General features: G+C 40.5%; 2 protein-coding genes across 7 annotated transcripts in view; one reads left to right on the forward strand and one right to left on the reverse strand.

Annotated features, from left to right (window-relative positions):
* Window positions 1-21987, forward strand: part of LOC143025474 (putative D-lactate dehydrogenase, mitochondrial) — a 313466-nt gene that overhangs the window by 65951 nt on the left and 225528 nt on the right. The gene's annotated exons all lie outside the window — the stretch shown is intronic.
* The window catches only part of LOC143025473 (sodium channel protein Nach-like), a 120794-nt gene that overhangs the window by 39416 nt on the left and 59391 nt on the right, over window positions 1-21987 (reverse strand). For 4 of the 5 annotated variants that reach the window (XM_076185191.1, XM_076185190.1, XM_076185192.1 and 1 more), the window contains exon 2: window positions 1-629. This exon is cut by the window's left edge and continues 163 nt beyond it. The exons of the other annotated variant lie outside the window; for it this stretch is intronic. The gene's annotated coding sequence lies outside the window, so the exon portion shown is untranslated. The remainder of the gene's footprint in view (window positions 630-21987) is intronic. 5 annotated transcript variants of the gene reach the window in all.

The raw sequence follows: 21987 nt of genomic DNA on the forward strand, positions 1-21987 counted from the left end.
CGTCGCTTCTCGTGTTGCTGAATCCAGGATTGTCTATAGGCACTTGTACCCCGTTGGCTGTCGTTTTCCAAGGCTCCTGATGTAGATAACATTCACGAAATATATCCTGGTTCGGGTATGATGTGACTGGCGAATGATCGTATACTTTAGGAGAGTTGATTGTTACGGTTTTTTACAGCACCGTCAAGGGACACGCTGTTGACATAATTACATTTATTTTTTTAATTGGAATCGGTAGTCTATCTGCGTGTAGCACAGCTGTCAATTGGATATCTTGTGACATCAGGTCATTCAGGGTCGTCAAACACACTTGCGTAGTTGCTAATGGAGCCTAGTGCACGGTTCGTCACTGTATTTTTCGTTGCCAGAGAGGTCTGCATTACAGTTCATTATTATTTAGAAGAAAAAATGGCTTGTCGCAACTCACAAGGTTTTGCCCTACCAGGGGTTTCTCACTTCCCGGTGCGTGGTGGGAGGGGGATGGTAAGAGTAAGGTGAGAAGTGTACTTTCTAGTGAGTGTTGACGTTTTCCAGTCGCATCATTACTTAACGATGTCCAGCTGGGAAGTACTAGTTTCCACGCTTCAATGTCTTCGTCATGAAGGATCTTCGACTTACTAAAACCCAGCCTGAAAATCATTCAAAGGATATGAGTGAGTATGTGAGATATCACAAGAAATTCGCTCTACATCTACATTACATACAGTGAGGTTAAAGGTTAAAGAGTCCGTGTAATGTCGTTTTCTCTAACTCCGGGGTCTCTAGTTCTGGCGAAAACGGACAATCATATCTTGAAAGTAAGCAGGTTTCGAGGATAATTAATAAAAATGTTGGTAATGATGTATTCTTACAAAATCTATCACCTGAAGCCACTTTTCGTGATATGAATATATATATTCATCTTAATCTTAAGATAATTAAGGCAGCGCCCCGAGTTGTAACTCAAACTGCAGAGTAGTACCAGTAATGGATTTCAGTGGCATTGCCATCGCCATTGTTGATTTCAGTGGTATTGCCATTGTACTTAATTGTAATATAATTTGGTTTATTGCATTATTTGATTAGCATAATCTTTACATGTACAGTAGTGTATTATATAAGAGAGGCACAGTATATTTAGAAAATTATCCGAAGCTAGGAAAAAAAATTGTTTCCCGTGTTCATTGAATAGGTTTGAACTACTGAAGCAATGAAGTGTGTATGTGTGTGTGTGAGGGGGGGGGGACGACACGTGAATCGATTCTGGCTGCTGTCCTAACCTGCAGATTCATGATGCAGATACACTTCATGTTGACCTAACATCCATGCCTTGCTAGAAGAACATTTTACCAACAAATTGTAATGAGTTTCAAGTAGGATGTTTTGTCCTGCACTTTTACGGAGATTTGGATATCTTTTTCTTAAACTTGTGTTATGTATAGTTTGTACGTATGTTTTCACATTGTAGTATGGCATGAGCATCTGTAATACAATAAGGAAAATAATTACTTAATGATTTGGCGTTAGGTCACACTAGTTTTTGATTACCTAGGACTATTATCGCCATAATGCCATGAAATTAGTTGCGAAATGGTAACAGCTCAGATGGCTTGACGTTAGGTCATGTAACAGAATAATACAGTAATGCATAATGACGACAGGCCAATCGATGTTCGTGGTGTGTCCATCCTTTGATAAACTTCCTCTTTTATCAGTCTAATTTAGATTAAGTTAAACCACACGGTATTAGAGTTCCTTTGAGGCAATCCTTAAACTATTTTCATGATAAATTGACTTATTATTATCCTGTGTTCAAAATAGAGGTGATCGAAATGCGGAAAAAGATGGAGGACCTGTTCACATTAGCGATTTCAACCGTGGCGATTCAGTTACAATGTAAGCCACGGTATCTGCGCGGCTCAAACTGCCAATGTGAACAGGGCCGTAGAAAGCGGGGGATTATAGTAGCTATGAAGAATTAAAACCAGTCATTAGATAAGTGATAAACAATAATAATAATGATAATAATAATAATAATAATAATAATAATAATAATAATAATAATAATAATAATAATAATAATAATAATAATAATAATAATAATAATAATAATAATAATAATAATAATAATAATAATAATGATACATACATACATATACCAAGGCTTTTTCCTCCTTACAAGGGGGGTAGCCAAAAAGAAAAAGGCACAAAATCAATCCCACCCATTCCACCCCTGAATACACTCCACACCCCTCCACCCTCCCTCTTATCTTAGCACCTCCTGAATGACGGGTCATCCCTGCACCTTGTCCACTGCCCTGGGTCAGAAGCAGTGTCGCAAGACACAGCACATCCACAGCAAGGCCGCTTCATTAAATCGGCGACCCCCCCTCTCCGTCCCCCCATTGCATAAAATGAGAGGACGGGGAGAAATCCCTTCGGGCTGCGTCAAATTTTGCTCACACATACTACCTCACCCCCCATCCACCCGCCCATTCCACCTCATGCTATCACAACATCATCCATATACAACCATTCTCCATTCACCCCTGTCTTCTGTCCTCTCCCGTCCTTCCTCAACAGACATTCCCCTCTTCCCCAAAGCCCCCTTCACCCTATCCATCCACCTCATCCTAGGACGTCCCCTCATGTTAACTCCCTCCACATCTGCCTTCCACACCTCTTTTACTAGTCTTTCCATGTGTCCAAACCATCCTAATTTTCTTTCATCAACCCTATCTCCCAGCTCCTTTTCCACCCCTGTTCTCCTCCTCACCTCCTCATTTCTCACTCTATCTAGCCTAGTAACCCCCATCATACTTCTCAGACACCTCATCTCAAACACATTCAAACTCCTTCTCTCTTCCTCTCTTATGTTCCATGTTTCTGCCCCATACAGTGCTGTTGGCATAATCACTCCTTCATACAGTCTCCTCTTAGCATCCATTCCCAAATGTCTATTCCTCATTACACTCTTTAATCCACCTAGGCATTTACTCGCTTCTCTCCATCTACATTCTACCTCCACTTTCACTCCACCTTTCCCTGCCACATTTGCACCCAAGTATCTAAAACTATCCACTTCCTCCAGTCGCTCTCCCTTAATGCTCACTTCCAGTCTACTGCCACTTTCACCCCTTGTACATCTCATAACCTTACTTTTACCCACATTTATCTTTAGCTTTCTCCCATCACAAACTCTCCCAAACTCTGCCACCAACTTGATCAGTCCCTCCTCCGATCCTGCCACAAGCGCAGTGTCGTCCTCAAACAACAGCTGGCTCACCTCCCACTCACCTCCATTTTCTTTAATCATCTCCAATCCCTTGCCCACTAACCTTGCATTTACCTCTCGCACCACCCCATCCATGTATAAGTTGAACAGCCAGGGCGACATAACGCATCCTTGACGAAGTCCCACCTTTACCTCGAACCACTCACTCTCTCCATTTCCAATCCTGACACAAGCTCTACTATTCTCATAAAAACTCTTGACAGCTCCCAGAAGCTTTCCTCCTATCCCGTATATCTGCATAACCTCCCACAGTGCCTTCCTGTCTACCCTATCATAAGCCTTTTCCAGATCCATAAAAGCCCAAAAAACATCCTTCCCCTTTCCTATAGCTTTCTCACATATCTGTCTTACCACAAAGATCTGATGTACACAACCTCTACCTGTCCTAAATCCACACTGCTCCTCACCAATTACTCCTTCTGTTCCTCTCCTAATCCTCTCAACCAAGATCCTCCCATAAGCCTTCCCAACTACACTCAACAAGCTAATCCCTCTGAAACTACTACATTCATACTTGTCCCCTTTTCCCTTGTAAAGAGGAACTATACAGGCACTCCTCCAGTCCTCCGGCACTCTACCCTCTCTCCAACAAACATTAAGTAACCTCACCAGTCAGTCCACCATCACTGTACCTCCCTTTTTAAGACATTCCGCATGGCATCCATCCAGACCAGGTGCCTTATCTGCTTTCATCATCTTAACAACTGCCTTCACCTCATCCTTCCTTATTTCTCCTCCATTCTCCTCATTCATCACTCTCATTTTCTTCGCACTTCCCACTGCAGCAATCTTTCCTTCCCTATCCTCCTCCACATTTAGCAACTCCCTAAAATATTCTGCCCATCTTCCCCTTACTGCCTTCTCTTCCATTATCATCTCTCCATCTGCACCTTTTACCTTTTCTTCTCTACTTGATTCGCCTCCTCTTCCTCTCTTAATTTCTTTCCAAAACATCTTTTTATTACTTTCAAAATTTTCTGTCAAACTCTTACCCCATTTCACATAAATAATAATGATAATAATAATAATAATAATAATAATAGTAATGATAATAATAATAATAATAATAATAATAATAATAATAATAATAATAATAATAATGATAATAATAATAATAATAATAATAAAATAATAATAATAATAATAATAATAATAATAATAATAATAATAATAATAATAATAATAATAATAATAATAATAATAATAATAATAATAATAATAATAATAATAATAATAATAATAATAATAATAATGATAATAATAATAATAATAATAATAATAATAATAATAATAATAATAATAATAATAATAATAATAATAATAATAATAATAATAATAATAATAATAATGATAATAAATCTTGTGATTTTTGAGATCATTGGTTTGATCCGGAAATAGATAATACCAAATCACCTATATCTAACTCTGGTCACTTGTTCACTTTTCATTTATTCGTTTGTTGTTGATGTGGTGGTATTTATATTTATTCATTTATTACTTTTTTCATTATTTGATTGATTTGATTTGATTTTTCATTCTCCCATGTGTATTACTCGATTCAATACAACGCCTTGGATACAGTTGCTCCCTCTTACAACCTTCTACAAATGCTTATAGAGGGAGAACATACCGGCAGGAGACCTTTTGAACCATAACTAGGTCGGATGCTAAGAATAGATAGTTAATTACTTATTTGCTCCTTCATTCATCTCCAAATTCCTCACACGCTTTACTTCGCCCAAACATTTACTCGCATACTCGCTTCTTTTACTCAATAACTCACCTCCCCATAGCCCGTCCAGAAACAGAGGGGCATTCCCACCGCTTTTACTGGTTTCGAGTTAAGCACGGATCGTGGAAAGCGTGAGCCTCCTCGATATTATATATCTATGGTTAATTCGAAACCAGTAAAAGTGGCGGGAATTACCCTCTTTTTTCTGGACGACGGCACAAGTGGGTTATGTTCAGTAGAGATTGCGGTATTGGTTCGAACGGATTTAGAAAGTCTAGTCACTTCAGATACCATGGCGTATTTTTTCTCTATTAGCCCGTTAGCAGAACCAGCACTTCTATCCGAGGTGCCGAAGAGATTGAGTAGTAGAGGGAGTAAAGGAGAAATTTAAGGAGAGCAACAGAACTCACTTCCATGATGCTCGGGCCGCTTGCTGAAGGCGTTATCACACTGGACTATTTTTTCCTCCGATTGTTAGAGCAGATTTGCTGCCCGCAGCTTTCGGCAAGGCATCTGATATGTTGGAGGAAAATAATTTTTCTTCAGCATAAACATTCTATGTATTTTTGTTGAAAAAACAAAATAGTGCGGCATAATCATTTTACAGCTGAAAAAAGTGCTGGAGGTGGGCTCTACCGCCGATTAATCGGAACTTGATGGAAAAATAGCCCAGTTTGATAACCCCTTCACCCCTCACGCCGATACTATCCGCCCCCACCACTGCCGTTGAACTTGCGCGCTTGTCATTTATGCTTCCGTATTTTCCATCGCAACACTTCTTAGACCTTGTTTGATGTCCATCCATCTTCTTCGGGGTCTTCCTACTGAAGATGGATAACAGAAAGGATAGGTATTGCGAATTTTCAGTGGTGCATCATTTTTCTTTTGAGTGGATATTCTCGCTTGGAACGTGCTGCTGAATGGTTGGTTAGAAACTTAAAGGCCGCTTCACACTAGGCCGATTCTCGCCAACTGTTGTGAGTTTGAGTAGAAACTGCTTCGGCATATGTCAAATTGCCTTTGCGTCATATACTGAGAAACTGACAAACTAAGAAAATGTAAACCTCTACAAAAGTTAGACATAACGTTGAAATGTTCTTAGGGAAGTCTAGAATACTGTAACCAAATTTTTCTTCTAGCTAGGGTTGGCGGGAATTGACCTAGTGTGAAGCGGCCTTTGGGCTTATCAGACATAACTTCAAAGAGGTGGAGAACCTCTGTCATCGCAGCGTTGTCGGACTATGCAGAGACATTAGATCAAAGAGCCTTCATGTTGATATATGTTGCCGAATAATGTATCTTGCACTTGTTGTCTTGCACAGTACGAGTTATTCAGGATCAACTGTTATCCATCACTCGTAAATAGACCTCTCGCTCATGACCCATTTCCGGGCCAGGACCAGTTTTGACTTTGTTCTGGCTACCGCCGCAGTGCTATTTTATTCGATACAATGGCACCTACTTTAGTAGCGAAAGGAGATAGCTAACAGTTAATTTTAAATGCAGAGAGACGACATGTCGCTCACTAACCGTTATTTTCAAATGCAGAGACAAAATGTCGCTCGCTAACCGTTATTCTAAAATGGAATGAGACATGCCGCTCGCTAACCGTTATTTTCAAATGGAGAGACGACTTGTCACTCGCTAACCGTTATTTTGAAATGCAGAGATGACATGTCGTTCGGTAACTGTTATTTTAAAAAATAGAGAGACGACATATCTTTCGTAGACCGGCGGGGTGCAGAAACAGTGTCGGGAGATGTTCCTTGTTGCGAAGACGTCGACCAGTTGCAGAAAATAGAACAGTTCGAATGCTGAGTGGCAGAAATCACATGCAGATCAATGTGCGACTGGACGACATGGGCCCCTCGTGAACATTCTGCGTGTTGTGCTTTGGTGGTGCAAGGAGAGTGATCTCTCTTTATATTTATCTTTATCTCTCTGGATCGGTCATTGCTGACTCTGAATGTAAACACATCCGCAATTAACCTCCTGCTATTTCGAAGAAATTATAGAAGACCTAGCGAGCTACTGTCTTCCAGGCTTAACTGAGCACAAAAGTAAGCACCAGACGTCAGTCTTGTGGTATAAGTAGTTTTGAGGGCTATAGGACGTAGTATTTGCCATAAGAAAATCCTATCCTTGGCCAAACACCCCCTGTACAGTGCTCCGCCCGTATGCGCATGCGGAGTACGAGGAGTATGACGTGTCTAATGTCATACCCACGCCACTGTACCCCCACTAACACTAATTGCCTACATTCTGACACATTGCCGAGGCAACATGGCTTATTCCGGACCTGCCACTCTCACCGATATTGATGCCGACCTCGCTCTCACTGACGACGGAAACATCACTATGCAACAATGGGCTTAGTTGCCAATGCACGAATATGTTGGTACCACACCATGGCAGCTACTGCTCCCTGCTACCCAGCCCACCACCGCCACCGCCATCACCACTGCCACCGCCATCACCACTGCCACTACTGCCACCACTGCAACCACAGTCGCTACCGCAACCCCCATTGCAGCCCCCATCGCAGCCGCCTCCACCGCCGCCACCCACAACTACGCCACCATCGCCACCAAACGTTCTGCGGACCAGACTTTGAACACGAGCGAATCCTATTCTCCAGCTTATAAGTCGTTCAGGCACGACGAGATCTCCCAATGCACGGGTTCCAATAACTCCTTCTTTCATCTTCATCCTCACCCTCTCCCCCACAGTTCACCTCTTCTAGTTGCAAATACCTCTCCTGCTTTCGCCGACCGTTGATACGAAACTTCTCGGTATGTGCACATTTCATGTAGACCTACCGAGATCATTGAGAGTGTCACGTAGGGTAATTTCTTATACTTGAAGCTCGATGTTCAGGACTCGATCGGTAGACCACGTAAATTCCCGGCGTATCTCGTCACCCACTACCCTGTCGGTGCTGACCCGTCCCAAGCAAAAAACCTTCCGGGCGTATACAGCGTGCACAGCTTCTACCAACATGGGACACCCATCAACCGCCTTGTTATTGCCTGGAGCCTCCCCCAACCACCGCCTACGGAACATCACTTCAGCTTCCTTCCTTGCCTACCACCGTGCAAGATTCGAAGGATGAAAGATGAACAGCCTTTGTGCTTATGCTGGGGTATGGGACATATTTCGGTATTGTTCTGCTTCCATTGTCAAGTGTAGGTGGTGTACAGGCACTCACCCCTCCCATACTTGCCCACATCACACCCACTCTCAGCCCACCAACACTAATGAAACTTCTACAGCCGACCAGCTTCCCACTCCCACTCCAAATTCAACCATGTGGAAATGTCCCCACTCTCACGAACCCGGGGGCACGGATGTACGAAGAGTGCTCAGGTGGGCACCTCCCAGACTGCAGACGCGCCACCACTCGGTCGCACCCAAGAGCCGTCCCACAGGTGACACCTTCAAACCTGCCTGACTCGCCGCAAGTAATTGCCCTCCGCGAGGCCGTTGTCAACAGAACGGCACGTTGCACAGCAATTACAACGAGCTTTGACATAATTAAAAATCACATCGATAGCCTCGTCGCACAACAAGCCTCCACAGAGCGCATCCTACCAAGTTACAGTGACAAACGCCTCAGAGCGGCATCACCTCCACGTCATCGTCTCCGCCAACCACCTGTAACCCCAAAGGCAGACAACGCTGACGAGACGAAACTTCACATCATCACTTGGAATGCCTGTGGCATCAACAAATATCCGAAAATTACTTTCTTCAAGACCTATATAGACCGCCACCAGCCACAAGTTATATTTATCCAAGACGCTTTTATTGGCCGAAACGATCCTGGGACAGAGGTTTCCCCCGCTCTCAGCCTACGTCTCATAAGTCCATCATGTCAGGAATAGCTCTCTAAGTTACATTCACTCTTCCATCCCCCATCAACTCCTGCGCTGCTCTATACATGATAACATGACATTTCAACTCTTTGAGATATCCATAGGCAATGGAAAGCTGAGACTCTGCAATGTTTACTCTACTCCAGGAAAAATCAATCTTCCCTCCTCCCGCCCACGTCTCATTGTGTGATCTACATGGGGGACTTCAACGTCCGGCACCCTGCCTTAGGAGATGTCTCCTCCTCCCCAAACCGTAGTGGGCTACCTCTTCTCGAGTATATCCACCGCCACCGTCTCACTCACTAGCCCACCAGGAATGTCACACACTGCGGAGGAGGCACGCTTGTACACATCACATCTGGTCTAGCAGCGACACATGTTAAGTGCTCTCCTACATCGCACTTGAACTCCTGTACTCCCTACCAAATGGGCCATCTGTTCACACCCGCCTCCGCTTCTCTATTCCTCCGAAGTATTACCCCAACTATGTCTCTTACATCACTCTTTTACCAACATTTGATCTCCAGTCACCTCATAACCTGTACTCTTCCTTCGGTGCTTCAACACATGATTTTTACACCCGTTACGTCACAAGGCCACATATCAAAAGATGCCGCGAGGTCCACGCTTGGACGCTGGACAGATGCATCATACAGGTGGAAAAGAAGGCCGAAAGAAATGGTCTCGTCTGTCAGAGGCAGCCAACACCTGCTAATCTCCTCCAGCACCAGACATCCAGAGATGACCTTGTTGTCCTGCAACAGTGTTGGCTCCATGTTGCACCTGATAAACAAAGTCATCAAGAAGAAACCATCGAGTGCTCTCCACTACAGCCCAGCCCAATATACACAGAACTTGCTAAATACTTCGTCTTAACAAGCACATACAAACAATCTTCCCGCCCCCATTCAATAGACACTCTCCACCCACAAGAATATTCGCATCCTGCGTCTAATGGCTGCATTATTACGGATGGATGAAGATGGCGACGTGCCCATTACTGAGGACTAACTGCGTCGTGCTCTTGTCACAAGCAAAACACCAGCTCCCGGGGATGGTGGCATCACCTATCAAGTCCTTCGCCTGCTCCTTAAAGGTCAACTGAGAAGGTTTTCGAAGAGGCCGTGAATATTTGTTAGATCTATGGCTTAGTCACTTTTTGATGAAATAATGCAATAATAAATCCTAATTATTACGCAATGTGATAAGAAGGCCTATCAAAATATCGGTAGTAGACGAACTTTTCCTTCGCCGATCTTCGGCTGTACTCGTAAGGCTTTATCGGCTTTGACGTCACTCGCGCTATTTACATTCTGATGCATGCCATATGCGTGCACTATAAAATGCCGTGCTGCGCTGTCAACTTGATCAGTGATCTGTCATATTTGGTGTGTTAGCAAGGTTTTCATCAAGTATTTAGTTCCAAAATGGTTAATTGTGTCGCCGCAAATTGCAACAGTGACTCGACGAAACCTCCTGCTGCAGATGGACTTCATTTTCATTCTTTTCCGAAAGATTCTGTTCGCAAAAAGGAGTGGATCATTCGGTGCATACGGCACGAGTCATGGAAGCCTGGATTGAAAGCGAAACTCTGTTCAGAAAATATAAAAAAAACAGTACACCCGGGACCCTGGCGTTGTCAACAAGCACGAGGGACATAGTGAAATATATCTAACATGTTTGCACGAGCCTGTTGACGATAGGGAATGGCTGAAAGAAGGTAATAAGCCTAGTTCACACTGTCAAAGATTTGACCAAATTTTCGTCTTCCTGTACAATGTAATAAAATTTAACAATCTTTGACAGTGTGAACCTGGCGTTTCTTGTAGATTATAATACAGAGTGTAGTAAAGCGTTTGACAAGGAACTGGCATGTCGAACTGGTTGACGAAGAATAGTAGCTACTACCAACACAGCACTATGTTTTTAGCTTTGCACTTGCTTCATAGATGTATATCTACTTAACATTCATGTACCACACAACAGACTGCTTATCATCTTGGTTTCAGTTTCAAAAGCACACAAAGAGCTTGAGCTCATAGTAACGCAGAAAGCACTTCTCAGGGATATCCGTCAGCTCTCGCCTTGTTAACAAACATCAGCGCTGGAATCGTATCACAAGGTTGTGTGCCTTTTTGCTCCCAAGTCCCAGCACTTTTTTCATGAACCAATGAAAGGAAGGCAAGTACATTTGTAACTTCAAATATCTCTTAATGTAATTTCACTACGGTAATTCAGGCACAAGGGTGTTGAATTTATATTGAGAATGGTAAAATACATGCATGGTTATTGACAATTATTGTTATTAATTTTCCACTTTCAGCCCACTACTTGCTGCCCTTCATTTCAATGAAAATTCACGTAAAAAAAAAAAAAAAAAAAAAAAAAAAAAAAAAAATTGGAGAGGCACAATGGATTATATATTATCTCAAAGCCAAAGCGAAGGAGAAGGTTAATCTAACATATGGTGAGTGTATGAAGCATTACTGTGCTACATTTTGCATCCAAACTGTGAAACTGCATAGGACTTCCTGCTGGAGCAATGTGATAAATCCAAAATTGATACTTGCCTAATTTTTTGTATTGTTTTGATATGACAAACTAAACAACAAAATGTACAAACCACAAATCTCCATTTTGTATTTACAGTGTATGTACATATTTTACTTGAAGTACTGAGGTTGCGTTCTAAATATCCATCATACAAACTTGCAAGAGAGGCCAAACTTAAGTCTGCTATGAAAGTTCCTGAACCAGTCTGTTCCAAGTATGAAAAACGAGAAGTCTGACATCATCCAGAAACAAAGGTCCAGGATTAATCGTCTAACACAGTGAACTTTTTTCATGTACCAAGGACAAATAGTACTCCGAATATAATTCCAAGAATCTGAATTAAAGTAATTGCTGAAGGGTATTTAAATCCTGTGTAATCTCTATCTGGCGCAGGCCATTTTTTCCTAGTTCGGTCTCTGGCACACACTGGAAGGGGCAGGCGATTTCTTTTGCCCAGTCGTTGCCCACACCATTAAATTACAATAGGCAAGATACCAGTACAGCCTGAAAGAAATTAAAGTACCAGATTATGATTATCTATTTTGCTGTAAATTAATAAAAGTATGCATTTTTACATAGTCTAATATATTTATATTTTGTTACATGTATCCTTGTACCGTACCCACATTAGAACACGAAAGGGCATCCAAATCCGATTAATCCTCTTCACTCGATGTGAAGTCACTTTCGTATTGCGTGCTGGCCATGTTAAAGAATGTAAACAACAACTGTTACGTCATCAGTACCCTAGCAGTGGAAAATGTAACTACGACACTGAAAAGTTCGTCTGCTATCAGGCACTTTTAAGACCATGCTATTTGGGTAAAATGAAGACTATAAAATGCTAGAATCGTGCATTTTAGTGTTCTAACTTTAAGTTATATTTCTATATATGATATAACAAAAATAAATACAAAACCTTCTCAGTTGACCTTTAAAGTCCCTGGATACTAAAAAGTATCGGTAAGAAATCGTAAGGAAATGGACGTAAGTAAACGCTAAACTCTGACACATTGTTCAAAAGACTTGGAAACTGAGTGGAAGGGTGGTGAAGTAAACACCAGGAACCGTTGGAGTTTTTATTTCTAACGTTTCGTCCTGAAAGGACTTCCTCAGAGTGTACACAAACAAATAATTGACAGTATATATACCCACAGCTTATCCCGTTCCTCCCCGTTCGTCTTCGCTCCTCATGCACCCCCGTTCGGCATCACGAAGAACCAAGTTGGCCGTTACTCTCGCCAACTTTACAAATCCATCACGGTGGTTGCTACATGGATGTAAATTGATATAGGCTGCCTCAATTACTTTTCTTCTCTGTTTTGTGGTGCTGCATAAAGGTCTAACAAAACAGAGAAGAAAAGTAATTGAGGCAGCCTATATCAATTTACATCCATGTAGAAACCACCGTGATAGATTTGTAAAGTTGGCGAGAGTAACGGCCAACTTGGTTCTTCGTGATGCCGAACGGGGGTGCATGAGGAGCGAAGACGAACGGGGAGGAACGGGATAAGCTGTGGGTATATATACTGTCAATTATTTGTTTGTGTACACTCTGAGGAAGTCCTTTCAGGACGAAACGTTAGAAATAAAAACTCCAACGGTTCCTGGTGTTTACCTCACCACCCTTCCACTCATTCTGTCTTACGTACTTCAACTTGGAAACTGTTGGTAAGCCTGTGTATCGATGCGCCAGTGTTTCTCATAGGTTTGTAGTTTATAAATGTGCGTCTTCATTATAGCAACATTCAATGAAAATATCTAAAATATTAAAATTATTTTTAAGTTTGTATATTACACACGTTATATTACTTGGAAGAAACAACCTGCTAAGGAGCAGTGGAGTGTGTGTGTGTGTGTGTGTGTGTGTGTGTGTGTGTGTGTGTCTGTGTGTGTGATTTCAGTAACAATAGAATATTAACAAATCTTGTCGGTGCAAATATAATTACTTTCAATCTTGTCACATCTTCACGGATTAAATGCTTATTTTACACCACGTATTTTAACGGGAAAAAAAAAGTAGGGTGCGACTCTGTCACGACTACCAACTGCACAGGAACATCGATTCTGTTGTTTTACTCGTCTTCCACGAACACCTAAAGCCACCAACCGATACTTTTTTGAGTGACTGTACTTCGTGTACGAACATCTAGCACTAATGCACCCATCCACAAACCTGCCACAGACAAGCTCAGGCCTGTTTCACTCGCCTTCTGTTTCTGATAAGTCCTCAAACGTATATTTCTCAATCGCCTTATGTTTTGACTACAGGATTAACTATCACCGCAACTGCCTGATGGACCTACAGTATATGCTCGCCTCTTCCCCACCAGTGTGGTAGCATTTCTTGATCCCAACAAGGAGATTATTCTCGACCAACTCGTAGAATTTGGTGTCCAAGGCTATCTCCTGAGGTGGATACGTGGCTATCTCACAAACAAGACTTCACGTGTATTATTCCAGGGAACATGCAGTACCTCCAGGAATTCGAACTTGGTACTCCACAGGGTGGGGTTTGTCTCTTTCTCTTTAACATCCTGATGCACCGCCTGCCATCCCTTCTTCCCAACTCTCACCTACTACGCTGACGATATATGTGTGCACTTCACCTCTGCTGCCGACCTACAGCGCCTCCTTCACTCCTACGAGTCAACATCAGCCTGTGGCCTCATCCTTTCCCCAGAAAAGAGTCGAGTATTCTCACTTCGGGGCCTCGGAACACTGCCAGTGTTCACTGCTGGGCACAATGTCATCCCGCCCTGCGCACAGTACCTGTAGCTGGGAGCGCCAGTACGCATCACTCCAGCCATACCTGCTCGGCAGCGCATCCATCCCATCATCCAAGATCTCCACCTTCTAGAATAGCGCTTTATTCTCATCTATGTTGCCTTCATTCGGTCAGCCATAGATTATCTCTCCTCAGCCCTTAGTCAACTCACCAAGACCTCCTTAGTGATGTGGCAGACCGAACTTAATCTTCCTTCAGTTATTGAAAAAATACACGCTAACATCTCAAGTGCCTACACTCAACCCATCTGGCCCCGCACTATTCCTGTGTCCTAAGAGCTTCACTTGACCCCGCTGCACCCCGCCCTCCGTTTCGTCCCGGTGTCCGCACCCTTGTTAATAGTGTGCTCCACCCTGCAGCGCCTTAATATCGAACTCTCTATAGCCGAAGTTGATCATGGACCGCCTCCATGGAGGGTTTCACACAGTTATTTCACCATCAAACCCACTTCAAAAACTAGGTCGGATGAAAAAAAAAAAAAAAAAAAAAAAAAAAAAAAAATATATATATATATATATATATATATATATATATATAAATAAATAATAGATAAACAGGTAAATATTAACAATAAAGTGACAGATTAATAATAAATTGTAATCAAGGAAATAATAATAAAGACAAATAATAAACAAACAAATAACATAAAATAAATGGCAAGAATTACAGCATCTTGTTTATGTGTTTATCTAAACGAATCTTAAAGCTTCGAACTGAACTACATTACACTGCCTCTGCAGGAAGTTTATTCCATTCATTAACTACACGGTTGGCTAAGTTGTTTCTATCCACTTCCATATTAAATCTATTTCCTGACAGTTTGAGACCATTATTTCCTGTCGGATTCTTATTCAATGTGAAATTTTTGTCACTTTTGATGTTAATTCCCTATAGAATCTTAAAGGCCTGTATCAAGTCACCTCTGAGTCGTATTATTTATTTCTGATATTTGGAATCGGTATTGTGGCTCGCTGTTGTATTTCTTCCAATCTGTCAATGTCTTTAATGAGATTCGGTGACCATACGGAAACAGTATATTCCAAATGTGGACGAACTAACGATTTATATAGCTTGTTAATGAGAGATGGACTTTTGAAGTCAAAATATCGCGCAATCAGTCCTAGAATCTTAATTGCTTTCTCAGAGGCTGAAATACACTGCTTAGATGATTTAAGATCGTTACTGATAATTACGCCGAGATCCTTTCCACAATCCACTTTTATTAATGAATTTCCAAATAACTTGTAATCGTACTTACTATTATTTTATCTATGTGCTCGGAATGGTGAACGGAGAATACCCCAACAGACAAAACCCCAGTTGTTAAGTTAGGTTAGGTTATGTCCTCAACCCCAATTTTCCTATTGGGGTTTTCTCCGTTGGGGTTTTGTCTTGTGTTCGCTCAGAATGCCAAATACACTACCAAATGGGAATTGGAGTGTAGCAAACGCCAAAAGTAAACACACAATGCATGCACTAAGCTACTTTACACCTATATGATTTCACTTACGAATTCAAGAAGTCACACTTGTTTAGCCTGTACAAAACACAACCACAAAAACAAAGCTCTTCAAATAGCTGAAAAGGTGCAATTAAAAAATTGACGGTCTATGACGTCATATGTAAATAAACAATGCCAGGAACTTGAAGAATAATGGAGTGAAACACGAGTTAAATGTAGATACTGACAATGATGAATTATCGGCAGGGAAATTCTTATTCGGGAAAGCAAAAATAGATGTTAAAAAGGAGAAATTACATAAACTATAAACAAAATTATCTCTCTATCTCTATCTCTCTCTCCCTCTCTCTCTGCCTCTCTTTCTCTATGTCTCTTTTTGCTTGTCTCCCCCCCCTCTCTCTCTCTCTCTCTCTCTCTCTCTCTCTCTCTCTCACACACACACACACACACACACACACACACACACACACACACACACACACACACACACACACACACACACACACACACACACACACACACACACACTCCCTCACACTCCCTCTCTCTTACATTCTCTCTCTCTCTCTCTCTCTCTCTCTCTCTCTCTCTCTCTCTCTCCTCTCCTCTCCTCTCTCTCTCTCTCTCTCTCTCTCTCTCTCTCTCTCTCTCTCTCTCTCTCTCTCTCTCTCTCTCTCTCTCTCTCTCTCTCTCTCTCTCTCTCTCTCTCTCTCTCTCTCTCTCTCTCTCTCTCTCTCTCTCTCTCTCTCTCTCCCTTGTAGGACCAGTGGTACATTTATCCTGAATTAAAGCGTTTGACATACATGGCATTGGTCATTAACTTTATTCATTTTCGAAAGCGTATTGTACATTTCATTTTGGCTACTTGGTGCAGATCAGTACATCCGAAGGAGATCTCCGGCAGTCAGGGGCGTTTGAGATTAAGTTGTGACCTACTGATCAAAACGAGACCAGACATTACATTTTTTTTTTTTTTTACTTATCAACCAGAAAGGAAATGAATCCTGAGGAGTTTTCTCTAATAGTAAAATGGGTTCTTTGGAATGTTCGCAACTGATATATCCCGTTTTTTAGAAGAGTCCATAGTTTCTGTTGTTTAGCAAAGGTACGTCACATCAAGACTGATTTTGTACAAGAATTCCAATAACATTTAGTCTTACGTCATTGGCAATTGCCGACAAGTCTATCGAAAGAAACACCACAAATGAGGACGGAGCCCTCACTACTACGACGTTCTCGCTTGTATATGATGAAGCTGTTACAAACGAAACGTCGTAACTGATAAAGCCTCCGTCCTCACATTCAGGCGTTATCACACTGGGATATTTTTCTTCCGACTTTTGGAGCAGATTTGCAGCAATCCGCAGCTTTCGGGAAGGAATCTGATAGGCTGGAGGGAAATGAATTTCCTCAAGTATATCAAGTGACATTCTCTGTATTTTTGTTGAGAAAACAAAATAGTTTGCCTTAGTGATATTACGGCGAAAAAAGTTCTGGGGGTGGCCGGTACCGTCGATTAATCAGAGGTTAGAAAAAAAAAAAAAATAGCCCAGTGTGATAATCCCTTTAGTCCACCATTACCAAGTCACTCCAAGATGCCCACCAGGGCTTTCTGGGCATCTTACATTTCAGCAAAAGTGTGCTCCCCACATGAGTGAAACAATTTGGCGCCAACTTTAACAAAATAAACAAGTGCGTACTTCTCGGAATGGCTTATTTTCAGGACCGTTAGGTCGGTGCTTCAAAGTCTTTAGGGGCAGGGGGGCAGGGGGTCCTGCATGGTGTCTAGGGACCCATGGGAGTTAGGGAGAAAGGGCCTCAATGTCACAAGTGGGAATACAAAGCGGGGCCACACTTAGTGGATGCATTACGATTATATTGATTGTTGAAGTTGTTTCCAGAAGGTTCAAGAACAGCAAAATTTAAGTGTGGTATACATGGGAAAGTAGGTCGGGACCCCCAGATTTGGGGTACCCTTGAACATGTGACGAGATGGTGCCTTGCATATACAGTTGGGGTTTGCCTTCACATAAAACCGTAAACATTTACGAGAATTCGTGTGATGAAGATCTTCGTGTGCTAACTTCCATTTATTTCAAGGAAAGAAGTTCTCAAAATCCATTTTTATTTTATTTTTTCTTTCCGAAATTGTCTGTTTCATACGCGGTACAGACTTCGGGTTTTATTTGCTTACCATTAGCGCTCCCGGGCAGAGTGTTACTTGAGATATGATGCCATTTCTGCCCACACACAACTCAAGCGTCCACACAGAAAGTGTAAATACGTGATCGAACTTTTCCTTTGTCGGGTTTGCCATTGTCCTTTTTTGGGCGTCCTACGGGATGTACAGTCACGAGCAAAAGTTTTGACTCACGCTATTGTTCTCACAACGTCCATATGATTTTTTATTTATTTCATGTCGAGTACATGATACATTTTCTATTAAAAATACCTAAATATCAGCTCAATACAAGGACTACTATTACACAGGACGTGCGCTCCCAGATACCTGGGTCCGCTAGCGGAGGCCATTGCTTTCAAAGGATTACAAAGGCGGAGCATGCCGGCAGGAGACCTTTTGATCCATATCTAGGTCGGATGCGAGAAAAAAAAATCATATTAATAATAAAACAATAAATAAAAACTATAATAATGTAAATAACAAATAAAATACATAAATAAATGCATAGGTATAGTTGAATAATAAACAAACAGGTAAATAGTAAATAATGATAAATTGACATAACTAATAATAAATGAAAATCAGACAGACAAATGATAAAAAAAAAAATGAAAATCAGACAGACAAATAATAACAAAACAAAAACAATAATATAAGATAAATTATAATCATTACAGCATCTTACTTAGGTATTTATCTAACTGATTCTTAAAGCTTCGAACTGAACTACATTGCACTACCTGTGCAGGAAGTTTATTCCATTCATTTACTACACGGTTGGCAAAGTTGTTTCTACCGACTTCCAAATTGAATCTATTTCCGGACAGTTTGAGACCATTGTTTCTTGTCTGATTCTTATTCAATGTGAAAATTTTGTCACTTTTGATGTTGTCAATTCCCTTTAAAATCTTAAAGACCTGTATCAAGTCACCTCTGAGTCTACGCTTTTTTAGGGAAAACAGATTCATGTGTTTTAGTCGATTTTCGTATGATTTATTTTTGATATTTGGAATCAGTTTTGTGGCTCGCCGTTGTACTTTTTCCAGTCTGTCAATGTCTTTAATGAGATTCGGTGACCATACGGAAACAGCATATTCCAAATGTGGACGAACTAACGATTTATATAGCTTGTTAATGAGTGATGGACTTTTGAAATCAAAAGATCGCGCAATCAGTCCCAGAATCGTATTTGCTTTCTCAGAGGCTGAAATACACTGCTTGGATGATTTGAGGTCGTTACTGATAATTACGCCGAGATCTTTTTCACTATCCACTTTTGTTAACGAATTACCAAATAACTTGTAATCGTACCTACTGTTATTTTTACCTATGTGCATTACCTTGCATTTACTTGTGTTAAATTTCATTAGCCACTTTTCAGACCATTGCTGTAATTTATCTAAATCTACTTGAATATCTAATTGGTTTGAGTGATCATTTGCCACTCCGCACAGTTTTGTATCATCAGCAAATTTGGAAACAGTAGATTTTAGTCCATGGTCTATATCATTTATATATACTATGAAAAGAAGTGGCCCAAGAACGGAACCCTGAGGAACTCCACTTGCAACAGTTTTACATCCAGAAGTTTTTCCATTTAAAACAACTCTCTGTTTTCGATCATTCAACCAATTACTAGTCCAACCTAATAGGCTACCACTTATTCCATGCAAAGCTAATTTAGTAAGTAGTCTTTCGTGTGGGACGGTATCAAAAGCTTTTGCAAAGTCTAGATATATTAAATCTATATTGTTTCTTTTGTCATAATTCGAGATAACTGTGTTGTAGAATTCGAGTAAGTTAGTCACGCAAGAACGTTTCCGTCTGAAACCATGCTGGCTATCATTTATCAAACGGTTACTTTCTAAATGATGTTCGATAGCATCTCTGATGATAGTTTCCATTATTTTTCCTACGATTGAAGTCAAACTTATAGGCCTATAGTTATTTGGTTTCTTTTTGTCACCTTTTTTGAATATGGGAGTAACGTTAGCTAGCTTCCATTCTCTTGGGACATCTCCGGATATGATGGATTTCTTGAAAATAATTTCTAATGGAACAACAATCTCATTTTTAATTTCCTTTAAGATTTTTGGATGCCAACCGTCAGGGCCTGGTGTTTTATTAACTTTGAGTTTGTCTATACACCTTTTAATTTTTTCTTTTGTTATATTTACCGTAGTGAGTAAGTTTACCCCAGACTTTTCACAGGTTTCAGTTTGGAATTCACTTTGAGGTGTTTCGTTTACGAATACCGAGCTAAAATAATTGTTTAAGATATTACACATTCCTTCATTTGTAACCTAACATTTTATATTGGACAAATATATCAAAACTAGAAAACTAACATTGTATATAGGACAATTATATCAACTACTGATTTATTCAATGCAGTACAAGTTAATATAAAATTTTATAGTAAAATAAGAAACTATTTTTAAGGCACTGTTATGCTTTGAAATGCCAATTTTAGCCAGACTTAACAGGTATTATTGTATGAGGTTAGTGGACACCAGGGTTGGCGATTTTTTTTTATCTTTGAAAAATATAAAAAAATAGATTTTTTTTATTTAAATCAGATTTATTTGATTTAAATAGATTTTTTTTTTATAGATTTTAAATATTGTGGGATTCCTATCTGATATGCGATCTGATTGCTAAAGAACATTTTTAGCTTATCAATATAAGGAGCAGTGTTATGTAGACTTGCCACAAGTATACAAGGAACGGTATAAGCCTACATGTAACATATATCACTGTGGAGCCCACAACAAGTTTCAACAAGATTCTTGTTGAAACTTGTTCTAGGTAAGCAGCTTCACACTGAGTCAGTTGCTGCTTTGTAATCAACCAGGAAGGATGTCTTCTGGACCTGGCAGAGTGGTTCCTTCAGGCAGAAAAAATGATCCTGTCTGGAATTATTTTGAAAAACTACCAACAACTTCTGGCAAAGGGTACCGAGCTAAATACAAAGACTGCAGCCAGGAACCACAGGGCATTGTGTCAAGATTAAAATCTCACAGAGATAAATGCCAAGGTCAGCCACAGCATACAGAAGAAGAAATTGATGACCCAGGTAAATAATTTTACTTATACTGTGTGCATTTCTCCCTTTTCATACGCAACTATATAAATTTGGTGAACAATGGAGAGCATGTGCAATAAAAATGTGAAGCCTAAAGAGATGATACTTCAACTTCATTACTTCTAAATTTGGATAATGACTATATCACTATAATATACTGTATCCACTCAACTTTGGGGCCTAGATGATTGTTATTCATTTCATTCAACATTGTGTAATATATTTCATAGGTTCCATTGGAATTCAGCCCACATGGGATTCAGCCCAAAGGCATTTAGCCTAACCTAACCCAACTAACCCATTATTTTTAGTGAATTTAAAAGTGGACTAAATCCTGTGTGGACTGAATTCCAAGCCCACCTATTTCATATCCTGTTAATTATTTCCAAATAATTTAGTGGTTTGTGTGAATATGATCATTATCTAAAAGAAATAACTACTGTACTCAAAAGTAGCTTAAATCATACTGTATTCATTCATTTATTCATTTATAAATTATGCAATATGCTAAAATTTTCTGTTTCCATTTCAGTATCTGTATCAACAGCTTCAACCCCTTCATCGTCGGCTCCACTTGAATTATCTGCAAACCAGACTCCACCATTAAAAAGGTCACTATCAGACTCCTCCACAGGCACCACTTCTGCTAAATCATTTTCATCTAAAAGAAAGTCATCAACATCTCTGGACAGATTTATCATAAAAACTTCACCCTCTCAAGAGGAAAATCTCGACAAAGAAGTTGCATGAATTATATTTGCTACAAATTCACCATCTATAAGAACATAAGAAGAAGAAATAAAGGAGACTGCAAAAGACCATAAGGCCTACACTAGGCAGCTCCGTATCCATCACCACCTGTCATCCAGAAAAGATATTGCTGATAAGTACTTGGATTTTTGTATGAAAAGGAATATAAAAAGTGTGCAGATGACCTGAATAATATAACTGTATGTCTTTCAATTGATGGGTGGTCTAACATCCATAATGAGCCCATAATATGTGTCACTCTAACAACATCCACTGGTCAGATTTA

The sequence above is a fragment of the Oratosquilla oratoria genome, chromosome 5 (assembly GCF_046742065.1).
Source record: "Oratosquilla oratoria isolate Oo_2021 chromosome 5, ASM4674206v1, whole genome shotgun sequence".
In the NCBI taxonomy this organism is placed as follows: domain Eukaryota; kingdom Metazoa; phylum Arthropoda; class Malacostraca; order Stomatopoda; family Squillidae; genus Oratosquilla; species Oratosquilla oratoria.